The following is an 18337-nucleotide window of genomic DNA, read 5'->3' as shown; positions in this document are numbered from 1 at the left end:
CAGTTTCAGTGCTAAAGAGGCCTCGCTGAGCCAGGTCATTGCACTGATATGCATGTCATTAGATAAGTAGATATTAAGGGAAAAAACAACAGCAGAAGTTAACTTCAGTCTCTTTTTACAGTACTTGTTGACCATGTAAGTGCTGGGTACTAGGCTTTTAGCAAGTGTTCCATGTGTGGCAAAAGGATGGTGCCATTTATGAATTATCCAATTTAATCCAAGGTGAGTGTAACTGGTACACAATGTTCAACTGGTAACATTTCCCCATACGTGAAAATTTAAGATAATACTTGTGACTGGTTGCATACTGATTAGTTAGTAAGATGTTTAAGTTCTACATGGATATCAGTTGCAAGTGAAAATGAGAGATACTATACTAGGACATTGGTGATTAGTTTGACTTTTTTCTGTTTTGTATCTGTTAAGTTGTGATTGTATTAATTTTAAAGTCAACAACAAAAATGCATCACTTCAGCGCTAGAGAAAAGCTAATCTACTAAAAATGTTCAGTGCTCATATGTAATAATTCATTCACTGATCTGTTTTATCACTTATTTGTAGGAGATATTCCACAGATTATATATGTTTTTCTTTGAAAAATGCTGACTTACTTTGTGTAACAGTAAATGTTGACTTGAATCCTAGTGTGCAAATCCAGAATACATCTTATGAGAGTCTCCAAACACTGTGTACGCATAGGAAGCATCTTGAGACAAAGGTCACTGGGCAGACCTTATTAGTGGACAACTGGGTGAAAATCAGATTGCTTAAATGATAGCATTAACCAATATTGTACAAAACCCTTATATAGTATATGTGAAAAATGAAGAAATATAGCCAGGTTTCTTGAGCACATTTAATTTTTCAGGTTTGAAAGGGATGGGTATTTTTGTATGAATGAAACTACTGCACTTTCATCCTTCCCTCAGTGCACACTTGTCTGGGTGTTGGTGAAGGTGTCCTACCTGCCTACCTTTATCATTTTACTGCTGTGTTTTGTTGAGAGAGACCCAAGTGAAAATGCAGCCTTTGATCAATACCTTGGTGGATACAGGAAGAAATACTGTTTTATACAAAACGGGGAAACTTCAGCTCAGGAGGAAATCCCATTGCAACCTGTTTTTGAATGCTTTGAATATTTAGTTTAATTGCCAGGGACTTGATTAATCATTCCCTATTGTTTACTGCCTAACTTCTGTATCCCATACTGAGCAAAGCTGTCCCATACTGCTTGGTGTTCAGGTGCTCAGTTGACTGTGTTCTTGTCTCCACAGAGCACTCAAATTCTCTACAATATAAAAAATATTTTCTTCATCCTCTCTCCAACCAGATTTCTGGCTATCACAATTCATGTGAATAAAGGCAATCTCTCTTTAGTTTTTGGACTGAAAGCCATGCTGCTCTAGTTCAGGGACAAGCAATCCCTTACCATTGTTCAGCTTCCCCAGTGAAAATCCATTGGCTTTTCACACAAGCACCCTTGAATAAGTTAAGGCTTTTGCAGATGGCATTGAGCCTGCCCACTTTGCAATACGGACAAACTGTCACACCAACGTCGTTCAAGGACCCATTAGGGTCCTGCTGTTTAGCTGTGGTACTTAGCGTATCCTGCTAATTTCGTTTCAGCAGCTAGATGTCTCTCTTTCCTCCATTATTAAGATAACAGTAGGTGAGCAGCTTTTGCCTTTGGAAAAGACTTGTTGCCCTCCATCATTTGTCCATTTTAGAGCCAAATGTAAGATCTGAATTTGCCTATAAATCTGCAACTCAGTGAGCGTGTGGCTTGGTTTTGCACATAGCTTTTTCAGATCATTGATTGTTTCCCTCTATTAATCTGTTCTGTCCTGAGGCTGACCTATGTTTCTGCTTTTCATGTTCCTCTCTGCTTTCCAAGTAGGATTGTAGATTGAGACACTTTCTGCCTTCGGCATTCTTCTTTTCTCTTAATCACAGCTGTTTTCTACCTCATGTAATAGTTTGCATTTCATGATATTTTTAAAGTTAGAAATGCTGTCCTGCTACAAGAACCAAAGTCTTTGGTGTAAGCTTTGAATTGTGAGTGTACGGTTCTGGAGACCAATTCCTTGCACATGAACCAGGGTATGCAGTCTGTCTTTTGAGAGAAGGCAGGGCCTGGCATTTGTTTTGTGGCACAGTGGAAATCTTTATTATTATTATTATTATTATTATTATTATTATTATTATTATTATTATTATTATTATTTACTAATATTATTATTTTATTATAACTTTCTTCTTTCTTATGCTTCCGCTTGCATTTCTCATGTTAACTTTTCTTCCTTCAGGGTGTCCTCATATTGTTCCTACTGGTGTGGACTAAACATACAGAAACTGAAGGAAAGGTTCCCGTTTTGTTCTTTTATGTAGTAAATAAGATATAGTTTATCTTATGTCTTTCTCTAGGCTGTTAACTCAAAGGCCAAAAAACCTCTAGCTGTTCTAGCTGAGACAATTAATGAACATTTGTAGTTAATAATTTTGATATTCCCCTAATCTAAAAAGGAGACAGCACATATATATATATATATATATAAATAAAATAAATGAAATCTCTATTTGCAGTTTTTAATTTTTTTCATAGAAGAAAAAAATGTTTTCTTTAAAGAGCATTCAGGTGTGGGCCAAGGAAAATTGCTAAGTACTATTAAAAGAGAATGATTTTTCAAAGCACAGGAAAACTGAATAAACTGATAATGTTTGGTGTTGCACATGCAATTCTAGAAATAGCATTTAAAAAAAAAAATCAAGGGGCTGGGCATTTCAAATATTTAATGTAATTAACATCACACTTTTCAAACTCTGAAGGTGTTATAAAGCAAGGATATTTCTGTTTAAGAACATCAGTCTTTAGTACAAAATAACATTTATAACACCAATATTAAGTAATAGATAAACCAGTCCACTTTTTTCTCACTATGGGTAGTGATGCTGGTATGCAATGTGCTTGCTTATTATATTTATACTAGGTCTTTCTAGTATAAATTATACCTCATGTTTGCAAATGAAATTCCACACATGTACTAACCATTAAGCATTTTTGAAAATTTCTAGTATATTGTACATTAGTGGGAGAAAAGAGAAATACAATTGTAGAATTTGTAAATGTTGAATTAGTTTTGGCCTAGCAGCTTAGATCTGGAACTCAGTTTTTATAAATAACGTTTAAAGTTCAAAGATACATGGCTATGTGGGCAGATACGAAGAATTTATTTTAAGTGTGTAAAGTAAACTATGCTTGTTCACTTTTGTAATTGCTTTATCCCTTCATTTTGTTGGTTAGCAAATAACATTTAAGAACTGTCATTTGCCCAAATAACAGTATTCCAAATGTATTACTCACTCACAGAAGGAAATTAGCATGTATTTGGTTAGAAGGTATCAGAATCTATTAAGATTTTATGCATGGAAAACTTAGACCTGTAAGTTTTAACAGTGTTCCCCTTGAACACTGCTTACCAGTCAAACTTATAGATTGGACACTGTTCCTTTTTCTTTTAAAGACAGCAAGCACTAATGACATAGGCATATGTAGCCAGAGACCCTCTTTCTGCCTGTGCACTGAGCTGGTGGCATCTGAGGCAGCACTGGTCGAAGAAGCCACCTGTGCTCAGCACCATGCTTAAATCAGTAACAAGGGCCATGGTACTCACTTGAGCACAATGTTGGTGAGCAATGTATGCTGCACAAGGGATGCCTTAAACATTATCAGTCTGAAGTATAAGCATAGAGCCCTCACATCTGCCTCTGTCATTCCATGTCCATATGTTTCTGAGGAGGGTTTTAAGCAAGCGTGTTTTCAAACTGCGTTTCAGCAAAATCAGCCACTGGGCTCCAGAGCAGGAGGGGAGGCGTTTTCAAGAGCAGGGGGTGAGGTCTTCCTTCTATGGGCTGACATGCGTGGAAACTGAGAGTTGCACCCTAACAGACTAGTTTTTGTAAGAATATCTCCACTATGTTTCTGAAATTTAGAATTCTAGCATACATGCTGTATGTATGCTGGGCAGCAAAACTTTGCACCTTTAAAAATTTCATCCATGTAATTCTGCCTGTGCTATTGCAACCTGCAATAATAATCCATTAATCAAGTGTCACCCCTCTAATACAGAAGAGTTCTTTCTTTATTGCCTTCGTTTATAATAATTTAGTTTATTCTTTACAATGTTATTGATTTTATGAAATGGCTCATTACATTTACACAAAGCTAAATCATTCAATTAAATGTTTTAAATTAAGTAATATTAATTTCTTACTAGATTTATTGTTGGATTGAATTGGAAATCAGGCCTTAAGAAATTATTTTTAAAAATAATTATTGGGAAGACATTCTTACTTATATTGTAGGCTAGTGAAAGAACAGAAATTGCTCAGCAAGTTTTTTAAATGATTAAAACCCAGGTTCCCTTTTGAAAACTGATGGGTGGCATAAGCAGTGGAAGGTTTGCTTGTCTGCCTCTGCATGAACTTTCAAGGGGAAAACCACCATCCAAGGAGATTTTTTGTGTAGCTTTGGTCAGAGAGAAGAAACATTATTCTGGAAAACATTCCAACAGTCAGCTCCCCATATAGGTGCATATTCACGGGAAACTGAAAAGACAGGGAAAAAGGGTCTATGTAAGACCCTTGGCTTTCTTATGCCTTCTGTGCTATCCTGTGAAGTAGGGGTTGAAAGCTGGTCTGCTTATTTCCATGGAAGAAAAAACCCTATGAATGTAGATGACATTCACAAACGAGTTTAGTGTTTTTAAACAATTTTTTTTTCTTTCATCTTTCTCTCTGGTGATGTTATTATGGAAATTTGTATTATATATGCATTTCAGAAAATTAAACATTTTTTTCATCTTCTTAAACTGAAATGGGGAGGAATGCCCATTGGAGGAATACAAGCACACCAGAGGCAAGTCTATTCTGAAGTGCGTAAAGGAGTTTGGAGCACGGTCTTCTCATCACTGATTGTAAATTACACAGTGATTTTAAACCAAGTTATCCTCAGTTTGGAAGCAGAGTGAAAAAACGCATCATGGCTGAAGTCTCAATAACTAAACCCATAAATATTTGTAATTCAAAAGTGATTTCAATATGATTCAAACTTGAGAAACTTTTTTTTCCAGAAGAAACTCATTTAAAAATTGTATTTGTCCTAAGACATCTATTATCAATTCACAGTGATGGAATTCTAGGGTGAGGTGGCTCATTTTTAGTTAAGATACTAACTTTTCTCCATAATCTTTTCCACTTCTTTGTTATTATTTCAAACCCATTACATTCACAATTTTCTTGGCAAGAAGTTCCTTTTATACTTCCTTAAGAAAGCACAACGGGAGAAGCACTTTCCTTGCATTGGTTCCTAAAGCTAGGTTTACAGTCTTTCTGCCTTTGGATGGAAGACCATCTTCCCTTCATAAACATTTCTCAAGTTGACAAAAGTAACTGTGAAAATCCTGAGTGAAAATAGTCTAATCAAACAATAATTTTACTAGTAATAACAAAACAGCAACTGGTGATAGATACTCTTAGGATAAATGTTAAGGAAAAAGGATGACTACCACACAGCAGTGGCAAGAAACTTTTGGCAGAGTGAAAGACAACGCAGTAGTGCATGCTTTAGAGCATGGCAGCACAGATCAGGGCTATTACCAAGTGGATGGCAGCATTTAATGCACTGCCTCTATTCACTGGCACCGCATTAGCCCTACAAAAGATATTCTGTTTCTAGCCCTATGCTATCCTGAACATTTCTTCTTTAGTTTCATGTCTTATTTTTTTTTTCAGTATTTTCATTAGTTCCTTTTTTATTTTATATATATATATATGCATATATATATTAATTTTGTCTTGCTAGCTGCAGTGCAGTTTTAACAATTTTCCTTTTTATTGCCTTTGGAACAGTCTTGCTGATCTTCCACCTCCTTCTCTTTGCCAAAGATGACAGGCTTACCATCTTTAAATTTTTTGAATTATTAAAAGCCTTGAATCTTTTGTTACCCTCTGCTGGACTGCCTGGATTTGTGGCTTAAAAACAATAATAATTAGGTGCTCTGAGCTCTTGAAAGTATTCCAAATGTTTCCTTTCTCTGATAATAAAGGCAGCTCTTTGTATTAGATCAGAACCTATCTATTCACCGTACAAAGAGGTATTTTGTGTGAATGTAAAGTTAGTAAGGGATATTTAATTCCTAATAAGTGCACTTTTTTCATCTTACCTTGTTTTCTACGTTTTCATTTGTATCTCATCACATGATTAGTGAAAAATTGCTGCTTTTCATTGATGAATGTTATAAACTATCATTATTTATGTGTACTGTGTTTATGCAAGACTACCTAGATGTTCTGAAGTTTTCTTTAACCTTTCTCTTTTCTTTTTTTAAGTGTCTGTTGCCTAGTCCTTAACAAACCTTTTTACTATGTCACCTTCAAAGCAACTGTTCAATCTCTAATTACATTTCTGTGTTTAAACTTTTTCAAATGATGTTAAAGATTCTCCCCTTGAGTGCTTTTCTTCACAGTGTGATGCCCCATCACCAATGCTTGACCCATTTCTGCTGCCTGTGGTGCAGTTCTCTTCAGCCTGTCAGCTGCAAATATGCAAGACCTTAAACTTGAAATAAATCCTGCATCCCTGTCCTCTTCTGTTGTCAAATCAACTTTAGGACAGTCATTTCAATGCCCTTGCTAGGACAGAATCCCTTGGTGGGAGAACCGTAGAAGTACCACGGAGGGACTCCTCTTCTGCTTCTCTGTGTTGGCTGAAAATGGCAACGACTATTACCCTCCCACACCGCAGTGCCACCTGCAGCATCGTGAAGGGCTTTTTCCTTTGTGGACTCAGCATGGGTGAGTTGGCACTGCTTTATCAAAATCTGAACATCATAGACAACACAAAAACAGTGTGTTGGGGACGCAATGTTTGAAAAAGGCTTATAAAACAGATTTGAGTTAAACTTGTATTCCAGTCAATGGAGAACGGGAATTGGGTAAAAAGCTTAAGCAGAGAAGGCAAGAGATCAAAATTACCAGTTTGTTTTCATTCAATATTAGCTCACTTCATATCTACTGTCTAGTCCAAGCAAGCATATTATCTCACTATATGAGAGGGAAAAGGATAAAGCTCATTGGATTATTTTGCAGTTTTTCACAATTTTGCTTATTTCAAATCCAAGGTCTCTGATATGAATTAGATTAAAAGTTTCTCGTAGACTAATAGCTATGTACCCTGAAGTTAGTCCATTGCAAATTTTCTTGTAATTGCTGTTGCACTACATATGGAGTAATAAATACTAGTCGATGTGGAACTTTTAATATGGGTCTCCCAAAACCCATCTTGAGAGTCTTTATCAACAAGACAGCATATTTTCTCTCTGTGTCCCCATGAATTTGTAATTATTTATACAAAAAGCAGTGGTTAGAAATCAAGAAATATCTATGTAGAGTAACCAAGGAATTGATGATGATCACCTAGGAAATGACAATGAGCAGTATAAATGAATTGCCTACTGAGAGGGAGATTTCAGTCCCTTCGTTTCCCAGGTGAGCTGTGTCCAAGAAATTTGCAGAGTGAAATCTTCCTTTCCCCCCTCTCTCCACACATTCTTTCCTCTTCTGTTTCAAAGGGATTTTTGACACTGTGTAGTACATAACTTTTTTGTTTGTTTCCCTTAAAAATGGTGAATAGCTGGCTTAGAGGTAAAGAAGAATGTAAAACATTTATGTACCAAATAAATCACATAGCATATAAGTAGTTTTGGAACACTGCATTTCATTCATCTGGGGGGTATTAATGCCAATCCTAGAGGACAGAACAGAAAGAATAAAATTGAGTTAAATAAAACCAACGTGTTTAGTCTTACAAACCCACCAGCAGACATCAGTGCCAAGCTTTAATTCCTTTCCTGCTGGCAGCAGGAAGGTGGGTGAGACAATACTGTCACTTGCACAAATTAAGTCACAGTGGCAGAAACACAACACAAATAAATAAGAAAAACAATGCAAAGAAAAACAGACTGTTGTTGCTACATAAACCTTCTTCCAACCTGGAGGTGCAGAAAAAGGAAATGTAATGACTTGGTGTGTACCATCTTGTAGTCTGACATTCCCTTTCAGAATAAGAAGAGAGTGTAAGATGTCAGGAGAGGACTTGTTGCACATTCTGATAGCGAAAATGGGCTTGTGCATAGCAGAAGAATCCCTTTTTCATCAGACTGAGAAATAGAAGTCAGCTGTATGAAGCCCTAGGAAGCTAAAGGCAGCCTAAGCTGAAAGAGAGGAAAGCTATGTGATAACACACATATGGTTTTTTTTTGCTTAGCATCATATAACTGCCATAATATTACAGGCCCAACTTCCAAGATGTTTTTTCACAAAGGAAAAAAAGCTGTATTTAACAAAAATATCTAAAATTTCCTGCTCATCTCACACAGTAAGAGAAGCTACTTTTTCTCTTCTTCTATCAGATAATCAGATAATCAATCTATCTGGGGCTGGGGGGAGGAGAGGGTATTTTCAATCACTTTTACCTTTTTATTTTTCATTTTAATGTTTCTATATGTACAAGTTATCTGTCAAATTTAAGTTTTATTATTCTACTTTTAGCACTTTCTGCACATGATCCTTTTTCTTTGGCACATTCCTAACTCAGCTGTTTTCAGAGTTCCATTATGGGACTGCAAGCAAAAGTTGAGGATAGAAATAATATCAAAGCAAAGGGACAAAGTGCAGGTCCCACATACTTCTTACAACATGGGACTGAGGAATAGCTGTGGATCAACTGAAATTCTTCTGGTAATGTAGAAGTTCACACTTGTGTGATATGCATTATCTCTTCTATTCCTAAACTAATTTAATCTAGCTACGCTGATTTTAAAATAACGCATAAAGTTACCCAAAGCAATCTAGTTACTTGCTAACTAAGAATGTACTTCAGTAGTCCAAGTAAATGTTTCTCCTGTGACCAGTACTGCAGACTGACAGGAGACTGGGATGTTGCCATGTCCCATAGCTAGACATAGTATTTACAAGAGAGAATATATTCAGAGAATGCTGATGTACTGTTGGAAAATATTTTTTATAAGATTTTGAGTCAATGTCCAAAAATATTCATATGCCAAAGCAAACAAGTAACTGTTGACACAGTTATTTGGAGCTTTTGAACAACTTTATTTGGATGTGTATATTCTGCCCTAATAGATAGGATTGCATTTGGGTTTATGTGTGCTGTACTAAATGAATCCCTGTTATGGTGCTACATGAAGGCCAGGATAAATAGGAATGAGACCTGAAAGCATGGACAAGATTGTCAAATTTACCAGCTTTTTTTGGAAAACAAGCAAGGCTAGTGATTACATTTGTACAGCTTCTGGGGCAGCAGTAACTTCAGGCCAGTTTTTTCCGCTTCGTGTGTAGAAACTTCCCTAGCTGGTGATCTGGTTGTCTCATCCTAACTTGTGCTTAATTTGACCAACAGGACGGTCAAAATTTTTGATTTCCAGCATGAACTCAAACTGTGAGCCAAAATAATAGAATAGATAACCTTTTTGGTCTTGATGGAGTTTATACAGTAACAGTGCTTGCTGTGAGGTGCTGGAGGTGATCACACTTTTTTGAATACAATTAAGTATATCATCTTGTTTCTGCTTTGCTGTCACCTCTGAAGACCCTATCCACTGAGTAGCCAGCCCAGAAGTCTAGGAAGTCATAAGGTCTTCCTGGCTGGAAAAAGGTCATTATTTTATAATGCCAGTTAGTAGCTGACATCTTTTTCTTTTTAAATATATTTATAGCCATGCTTTCTTATGAAATATTCTTCTACAGGTCTAGTCAAAGACAATAAAATCTATGGCTTTGAGGATTCCATACATTAACAAATTAAATTGTGCAGGTCATTAATTTTACAATAAGGTAGGCAAATCTTTTTTTCTAGGTGTTCAGAGGAAGATTTACTTCTTAAACACTTAACAGTTCATTCCAGAAAGCAACTGTCTTAAGGATTTACTTCAGTACTGTCCATCAGCTATGTGCTAATAGAGCATGTTCTTCAACCACTACGAGCTTGGGCAGGTGTTTGATTTGCCAGTCTAAATCCTTTGACAGCAAATATTATTTTAATGAGTGCTTTGCTTGAAATTTTAGTTGTTTTTTATAACTCACTATGTTCATTTGACTTAGTGTCATGGTATCAAAAATATTAATGGAGTTAATTTAACTATAATTTGCCTCATTTAATGAGGAATCCTTTTTTAACAGTGAACAAGTAAATAAGCATTTAATTTGTAAACTGTTTTCATCTAGTTTATTCTATTTGAAGATGAAGATTTATTATTTTCTCTCGTATATATCTGGATAGAAATAACATTTAACAGTACTCATTGATATGAAAAAGAGGTTCTCAGTTGAATGTGTTTAAAATTACTTGAAGTATTAATCTAAGTCATTATATTTATTTATAACAACTTAAGGTCTATTCAAAGTACATCTTATTTGGTACTGATATTCTTTTTTAATTCTTTTTTTTAAGTTTATTTTGGTGGTTAGTGATGCATGGACAAACAGGGATTTAATCAAATACACAGAGAAAGAAACTTCTATAAATCAAATATTTATATGTATGTATATATATATTCCTCCTTATGTATTATAAGAGCATTTAGAATTCAGAAATTAACAAATAATTTTGAGTGATTAATTATTCATCTTTTGCCAGCCTACAGAAAATAAGAATATAAAACTGACTTTGTAGTTTTTTGACATTTTTTCATAATCTGTCATGACAGATTTCAGGAAAAGCATCCAAATGTTTTGGTACATATTTGGATTAAATTGTGAAATATATTAACCTAGACATGTGTATAAAATAAATAATTATGATACACTGATAAGAAAGTTGCCTTCTTTCTGTTAATAGAAAATAATGACAAATTTCAACAGCAAGCAATCTGTAATAATAATAATTCGATTAAGATAGTTCTTGACTTAATCTTTCCTGTAATAAATGCTTTGGGTTTAGTAATTGCCAATTAGAAAACTAATTTAAAAACTTTGTCTGATATTGAAATGGTCATGATATACTGCATGAAAAAAAGCATGAAAAAATATATTCTCAATGCTCCATTTCATTTTTATGTACTTAAAATAGAATTGGTTTCTAGAGGCTACAATAGGCTCTTGAATACAAGGTTAAAACTTGTACTAATAAACTGGAACAAAAAAGAGGCATTCCTCACCAGTGTGTGACATCTCTGTGAACAAATTTGTGAAGAATACAGATAGGACCACTGGGATTTCATTCCTCTCACATTAGTTTTGCAATAAGCTTTGCCAAGAATCTTGTTTGTTAAATATGAATTAGAACTACAGGCTTCTGATCAACATTTTTGTTGATAATTAGTACATTTAAAGCCTTCAAGAAGTGTGGGAGGGTTGTGTGTGTGTTTTTTTGTTTTGTTTTGTTTTCATATCAGGATATGATTTATTTTGGCAAATGTTTTACTATCCCACATCTCAAGTTAGATCATTGGAGTATGGTGGTACATAAATCTCATGTGAGAATAAGCAAAATTTATTTTCTAAATAGCAAAAAGTCATGTGAACGTGTTTCTTAGAAACTCTTCCTAACCACAGTGGAAAATCTAGGTGCCCAAGCATGATCCAAGTGATACAAACCCACTGCATGTAGCAATCAACTTCTACAGCTGATTCATCTGCAAAATACTTTACATCACATGCACTGTAAATTAGGGTTCATTCAAACAAGTCTAAATGTGAAGTCATTTTTGTAGAGGTCTCTGCTTTAATTTGTGGGCATCCTCTGGTCTAGAGAAGCAAAGGGAATGAATCAATGTTAGGATTATCAAAACTGGGTGAATGTGTTGGAGCGTGGGATATGTAAATAGTTGCTGATTTTCTTTGGTCTTCTGCTCTTTTTTTTTGAAGGAGGGAAAAAACAGATGTAGTGCAGCTCACTTATTTCTTTGAATAGGAAGACTGCATGTGTCTGTCTGAAATCTGGACAATCAAGCACTATTACTGTTTTCAATCAGTAGGAAGCAGCGCATAATTAGTCTTCTACAGTTACAGTTATTCCTGTGACCTTCCTCAAGTTCAGTAATCATAAAAACTCAATGTTTAGCAATTGCTTGTCAGCCTAGTTTTAACAGTGTCTTCCTCTGCTATTTATTTATATTACTAATATATATAAATGGCTATCACATGGCACTTTGCATGACAATAAATTTCACTTAGTGTGATACAGTGGTAAGGTTGCAGGTTTTAGCAGAACTGTCTGAAATAATATTCCCAGGTAAATGCAAGAGATGCAGTTCCCAAGCATCTGAAATAAATGGCACTGTCTTTCCCAACGGCATTTTAGGAATATTTAGCATCTGAACACATGTGAAAACTACAGTGGGCTGAAAAGAGTACTGAATTGTACTCAGCATTATTGAAACTGAAAGGCAGAGAAGAGTTATATAAATGAACGAGCTCCTAGAGGCTTTTTTTTTATAGATTATGGGGGGAGAATGTGTTATAATAAAAGGTAATAAGAGCTTTCCTGCCTCTGATAGACTCTACCTTTGGCTAACCTACAGCTATCAGGAGTCAGTAATCCATGCTGGATAAAGAGACTTTGAGGAGCAATTTTATTCTATTGGAATGCACCAGTTTGCACAATGGATTTGTTCGCCTTTTGCAGGCAGCCTTCCTGAGAGACAATATTTCTGAAGCTCTGCAAAGTGCTTTTTCTGTTTTCATTCTGCAGTTTTTTAATTGGATGAATGGGCTGCAGGGGCTTAGGAGTTGGACAGACAGTAAAGTTTGCACTTTTTAAAAAACCAGCCAAACAAAACACGTCTTGCAGTTTCACGTGACAATAGGATAAAATGAACATGAAAGAAACACCTATTTAAAGAGCAGTGCATGAATGTTTTAGTGGTGTTCACTTCAGACTGGCACATATTACATGAGTCTTGTTCCCTCATGGGAAAGTAATATGCTCCAGATTGACTAAGTGCAGATCCTTTTCATAAGAAGGTGAAGGAATAGGCACTGGTAATGCAGCAACAGTGGTGTACTGAATACAGGATTGGGATATAATGCCATACAGCTAATTAGCATCATGTACTCTTGATGTGTTCTGTTACGGGAATCATGGTTCAAAACGATAAGTATGTAGCTTGAGAAATTCTTAATCTGGGCAAGTGGTGCAGTAAAATATTATTCACTGAATAACAAAAGGAAAACAACAATAAGTAGGAGCAGTCTATTTCACATAAAGTGCAGAGTATCCTTTTGCTCCTTTTCATATTGTTTAGTTACAGTGATTTACTCACTGAATAGATGATGCAATATGTACTATTTTAAACTTGGAGTATAGGTTTTGTTTTATGTCACTCTATAAAGAACTTTTATTTCTGATAGGTTTGTCCTTTGGAATACCTTTCTTTTGGTGCAATCTTGATGTTCAGCAATGACAGAAAACACCTTGACGTTCAACAGAAATGACTCAAGAAGCATTGGTTTGTAAGTTTTTTCCTCAAATATGTTAAACACTCCAGAACAAGCTGTACTCAGGCAGGCTCAGTGTACCAGAGTCTGGGATACTCAGTGTATCTCCTGCTACTTCTGGGAGTAGATAGAAAAAACAGCTTTAGAAAGGTGTCAAGGTGCCATTAAAAAAAAAATAATTCATTTTCTGGGGAGATGAAAGAGATCCATTTTGGCAAAAGTGGGACCATTTGTATAGCAAGCAGCTTCAGGGTGAATCTGGGAATTAGTCTGGGAATAGGAACAAGAAAAATGTTAAGGAATACATCACTCTTTTAAGGGTAAAATATTTGAAAACTGCATGGGTAAAACAGGCATTTTCATGGGAGAGGGACTGACAGCTGCTGAGATATGCTGGTGTGATGAGAAAATGAGAATACATTGCTATTTGGATTGTTCATGTGCATTATGTTTTTCTAGGATTTTTTTGCCTTGAAGAACTTTTTTGTCCTATTTTTGAACAAAGCAGAATCCATGTACTTCTAGCAGAGCTGAATTTTGACACATCTGGGAATAGCAACAATTGTAGGTCTGAGTCCAATGATTTTGATTGGAGGTTCAACCTTCAAGTATAGTACAGATCACACTTTAAAATACCTGTCAGTTTTTGATTTGTCTTCTGTCACCAAAAGGAAGAGCAAGTTAAATGGTCTGTAGTAAAAAGCAATTGAACAAATCATTTAAAAAAAAAAAAAAAGAAAAAAAGAAAAGAAAATAAATGAAAAGAAAAGGAGTGTATTCCTCTTTCTGCTTGGTTTCTAACGGTAGTTTCTGGGTATTTTTCAAAAATTTATGTCTCGTAACAAAAAATATAGCACTATCTACTTAAAAAGCTGTGCATATCTATGCTTATTGATATATATTCCTGTATATACGTATGCCTTATGTGCAAACACATGCACACATTCTAGGCATAAATAACCTTAGTTCACCAGTTCTATCGAATATACAAAATATTTTCAACATTTCCTTCTGTAATTTTTCCCACTCCTTCAGAAGACTAAAAACAGACAGCAGCCATTTTTGAAGTAAGGGATAAATATGCAGACGAACAAAAAAAATCACATCTCTCAGTTCTTTTCTGTACATCATCAGCTCTCATCATATGAGGAAAAAAAATATGTTTAGGGTTTGTAACAGTACTATTCTTTGCATTGAAGAGCACATCTGAAATACCTCAGCCACGGAAAAGTATATGGCTTGGAGATCATTTCTCAGTGCTTGTAAACAAAGTATATATGACAGGTACAAATTAAAATTTGTGTGTTTTGTTGACTGATGGGGATTTTTAAGTGGTATTTGACTGAAGGATGAATATTTGCTTCATTGGTGTCTGTTTTTAGCTTTTTTTTTTCCTGAAATAAACAGTTGTGTGGAGGTTTTTTACCTGTTTTTTGGGGGGGCTTGAGTTTTTTGGTTTTTTTTTCCAGTGCATGCTGTAATACTGATTCTTTGAATCATGCTGAGACATATTTTGGGAATTCATGGGATTATCACCAGGGCTACTGCTATCAGGCAGAACACATGCACATTTTATTATCTCATCCAACAGGTTTTCATTTTCTATGCACATTGAGTCAGCATAGAGGGGGAAACATGCTGCCATTACTACTGGCATAACTTGATAAATATTGTAACGGTCTTTTCAGTACTGCAGAAGCTCATTCTGTCATGATAATTCAAAATTAAAGGTTTCTTCAAGTCCTTATTTCCTGTCTTTTTCTTTCTCTCATCTTCCCTTCCAAAATGGACAGTATCCTGACCCTGAGCAACCTAAAAGGTGGTTCGTATTCTTAAACTATGAAATGATTAAATTCGTCAAATGAGTTTGTGGAATCTCTGAAATGTAAACAGAGCTGTAGCCACTGTCTCCTTTCTGGAAACTAATCTCTGACAGTCAGTTAGGAAGAAGAGACAGGTGCATTGAGTGAGAATAACTGTTAAAGAAACTAGTTTGATTAGTTTCCTAATACCCTGAAAACATCAGTCTGATAGTTTAATAATCTACTTGGTCTGAATTATAATTTATTGTATATAATGCAAACTGCGTCAGATATGGATCTCTATTTTGAGGTGACTATCACAGTAAATTCTAGTGTGGTTTGTGGAAACAAACACAAGAGACGAGACAAGGTTAGCTCACCATACAATCTATATTCCCATGAGGCTGACTATAGGACTGTCTTTGTGGAAGTGTGAGCTTCTCCTGTGGACACAGTGTGAGCCCAAAACACTCCTACATGCCAGTACAGCGTCAGCAGCTTGCACCTTTTTCCTTCAGTTTTGCTTTTCCCTGTTTTCTCTCCTTCCCCAGCAGGAAAAAATGAAATGAAGTCTTGCTGGCAGAATGTTGTCAGGTAACTGACTACAGGTACCTTAAATACAGCTGACTACTCACATGCCAGCTTGCTAGGGCTCCTGCACAGGTTGCCTTTCCTGCATTGCCTGGGGCAGTGTGCTGGGAAGGGCGCTGCACAGTCCAGCACCTGGGAATGAGTTGTGCTTTGGCAGAACAAGCTACAAAAAGGGTAATTTCCCCTCATGAAGTCTGCCTCTGACAGTGCCTTTGGAATTTTGTTGAATTTGTTTGTTTCAGTATTTTAAACAGGCCTTTCCTTCTAATGTATTTATTAGAGGTGATGGAAGTCCATTGTTGTAAGGATAAAAATTCCTTCTGTGATTACTAAAATCTCTGCACATGTGAAATTTAAGGCTTAAAACTCTGGGTTTGTCATGCAGTGTGACCTGTCCTGTTTATTTAATGTTATTGTTTTGAAATAAATGTGTTTTTTGTTGTTGTTTTTTCTTTCCCCTGTTACAATTTCTTCCCCTTCTAAGTGACTTCTGTGTCTTGGAGAAAAATTGTATTTTTTTTTGTTTCCTTTTTTTTTTTCCTCTCAGTGTATTTTTGTAACCACTAATGCCGTTCCTTTTCTATCCATTTGGACTGTGTGATTCTTTTTTGCATGGATTTTCCCCTTGTATTCCTCCTTCTCCCCTGTCAGCTGGTTCTCCATCTATCATGTTCCATTTTCAGATCTGTTGCCTTTTTTTCAAAGTTAATCCACAATTCACAGTTCTCTTCTTCGAAATCTTCACACTTTAACATATGCACAAAAAGTTTGGAAATTCTGTGCATTCTAGTTGTTACAGGACAAAAGTTAGTCTTTCTATATATCTTTGACAAAATTTGAGGAAGGTGTTCTGAGCTCTTTCATCATGCTAATAGTAGTAATTCAGTCTTTGTCTATTTCAAAAGGGGAAAAAAAAGCATTTAACTAGTCAGATGATCTTTTCACAATCAGGAACCAGCCTACATATGACAAAGTTAATTGGAGATACCTTGCAATCTGGGGCAAAAATCAAGACCAATCATTTCATTGTATTGAAAATGATGCGTTCAGGTGTGTAAGTTAACCTCGGTAATAGGGATGAGACACATAAGTAGGGAAGAGGGACCATGCTTGTAATTCAAAGATATTATGGCAACAAGCTGATAAATCTATTTTTTTAATGAAGAAAGATATTTAAAAAACAAACAAACAAACAAAAAACATAAAACATTTTATTCTATAATGCCTATATCTCATAGTTTAATTAATGAAAGCACTGTGAGAGCAAGTCTTTATCATACCTAACCATACCTTTCTGGGTTTTATAGTAACAAGTCCCAGATTTTAACTCTATACTCAAGTGCTTTAATTGACAATTCCCAAACATAAGCATATTCACCTTATTCATTTCTACAAGGTATGCACTGAAATTAAATGCAATATTTTGAAGTCCTTATGTTGTGCAGTTTTTTTTGGCTTTCTTGCCCGTATGCTAGAAGTATTAGTCATGAACGTACAAGAAGTAGTGCTCTGATATGGGGCAATCAGAACATATAAAGTGTTCTTCTGCTGGTTGGAATAGGTTAAAGATCTCTGCCCAGCATACAGCAAGGAATGGGCAAAGAATCCGTTACCTTCCATAACCCTCTAGGCAGTGAATATCCTGAATTTTTCCTTTCCCAGCTGTGCCCTTCACTGTTTATGTTTTTTTCTTTTATGACCCTCATCATAGGTCTTTAAATATGGGATGTTGTTTGCTAAGAAACCACTCCATTATTCCAGGAACATATGTTCATGACAAGTACAAGTCATGAACATTTGAATAGTCTCCATCTGGCATGAATTAATATAGTATCATAATAAATGAGAAGTGTTGATACTAAGAAGCTTGTATAGGAATTCTAGATTTAACCAATATTTATAGTTATATATATATAAAATTTGATTTTGTATTTACTTTGAAGAGCATAAATAAAAGCATGATTTACGATACCAAAACTGACTGAAAGCCATGAGGTGCTTCTAGTAGTGTATTTCTTGAAATACCCTGATTATAAAGCTCTCTGAAACCCCTAAGTGATTTTAAGTGCTTTCTAGATCTTGGAAAAAAAAAAAAAAAGTAGGGAAAATAATAAGTGCAAAATTAGAATATATTGCTTTATGCTGTATTGAAGACATGGGTGCTAACTCAGCATTATTTGTGAACATACGTACTTTAAACCTTCTATTGCCCCTTGAGTATATAACATGTATATAGCGTCCATATGGCCATACAAAGAACAAGCACACAGTAAAATTACCTTGACCCCAGTGTGTGTTGTTTATTCAAGAGAGTTGCTCTTACTTTCTAAATTGAGCAGAAAATAGTATTTTTTTTTTTACTGATGACGATGAACTCCTAGCATAATATAGCAAACACTGGATTTTACAGACTATTGTGTATTCTGTAG

At 35.4% G+C, this 18337-nt stretch overlaps 1 protein-coding gene across 2 annotated transcripts in view; it reads left to right on the top strand.

Moving 5' to 3' along the window:
- LOC308176882 (uncharacterized protein) overlaps nucleotides 1-18337 on the top strand; it is a 436002-nt gene that overhangs the window by 335730 nt on the left and 81935 nt on the right. For both annotated transcript variants that reach the window (XR_013938713.1, XM_080553232.1), the window contains 2 exons: nucleotides 6695-6852; nucleotides 13429-13530. The gene's annotated coding sequence lies outside the window, so the exon portion shown is untranslated. The remainder of the gene's footprint in view (nucleotides 1-6694; nucleotides 6853-13428; nucleotides 13531-18337) is intronic.

The sequence above is a fragment of the Anser brachyrhynchus genome, assembly GCF_964034855.1.
Source record: "Anser brachyrhynchus genome assembly, chromosome: 13".
Classification (NCBI taxonomy): domain Eukaryota; kingdom Metazoa; phylum Chordata; class Aves; order Anseriformes; family Anatidae; genus Anser; species Anser brachyrhynchus.
The sequence above is the reverse complement of the archived record's forward strand: the minus strand, read 5'-3'. Positions and strand labels throughout refer to the sequence as shown.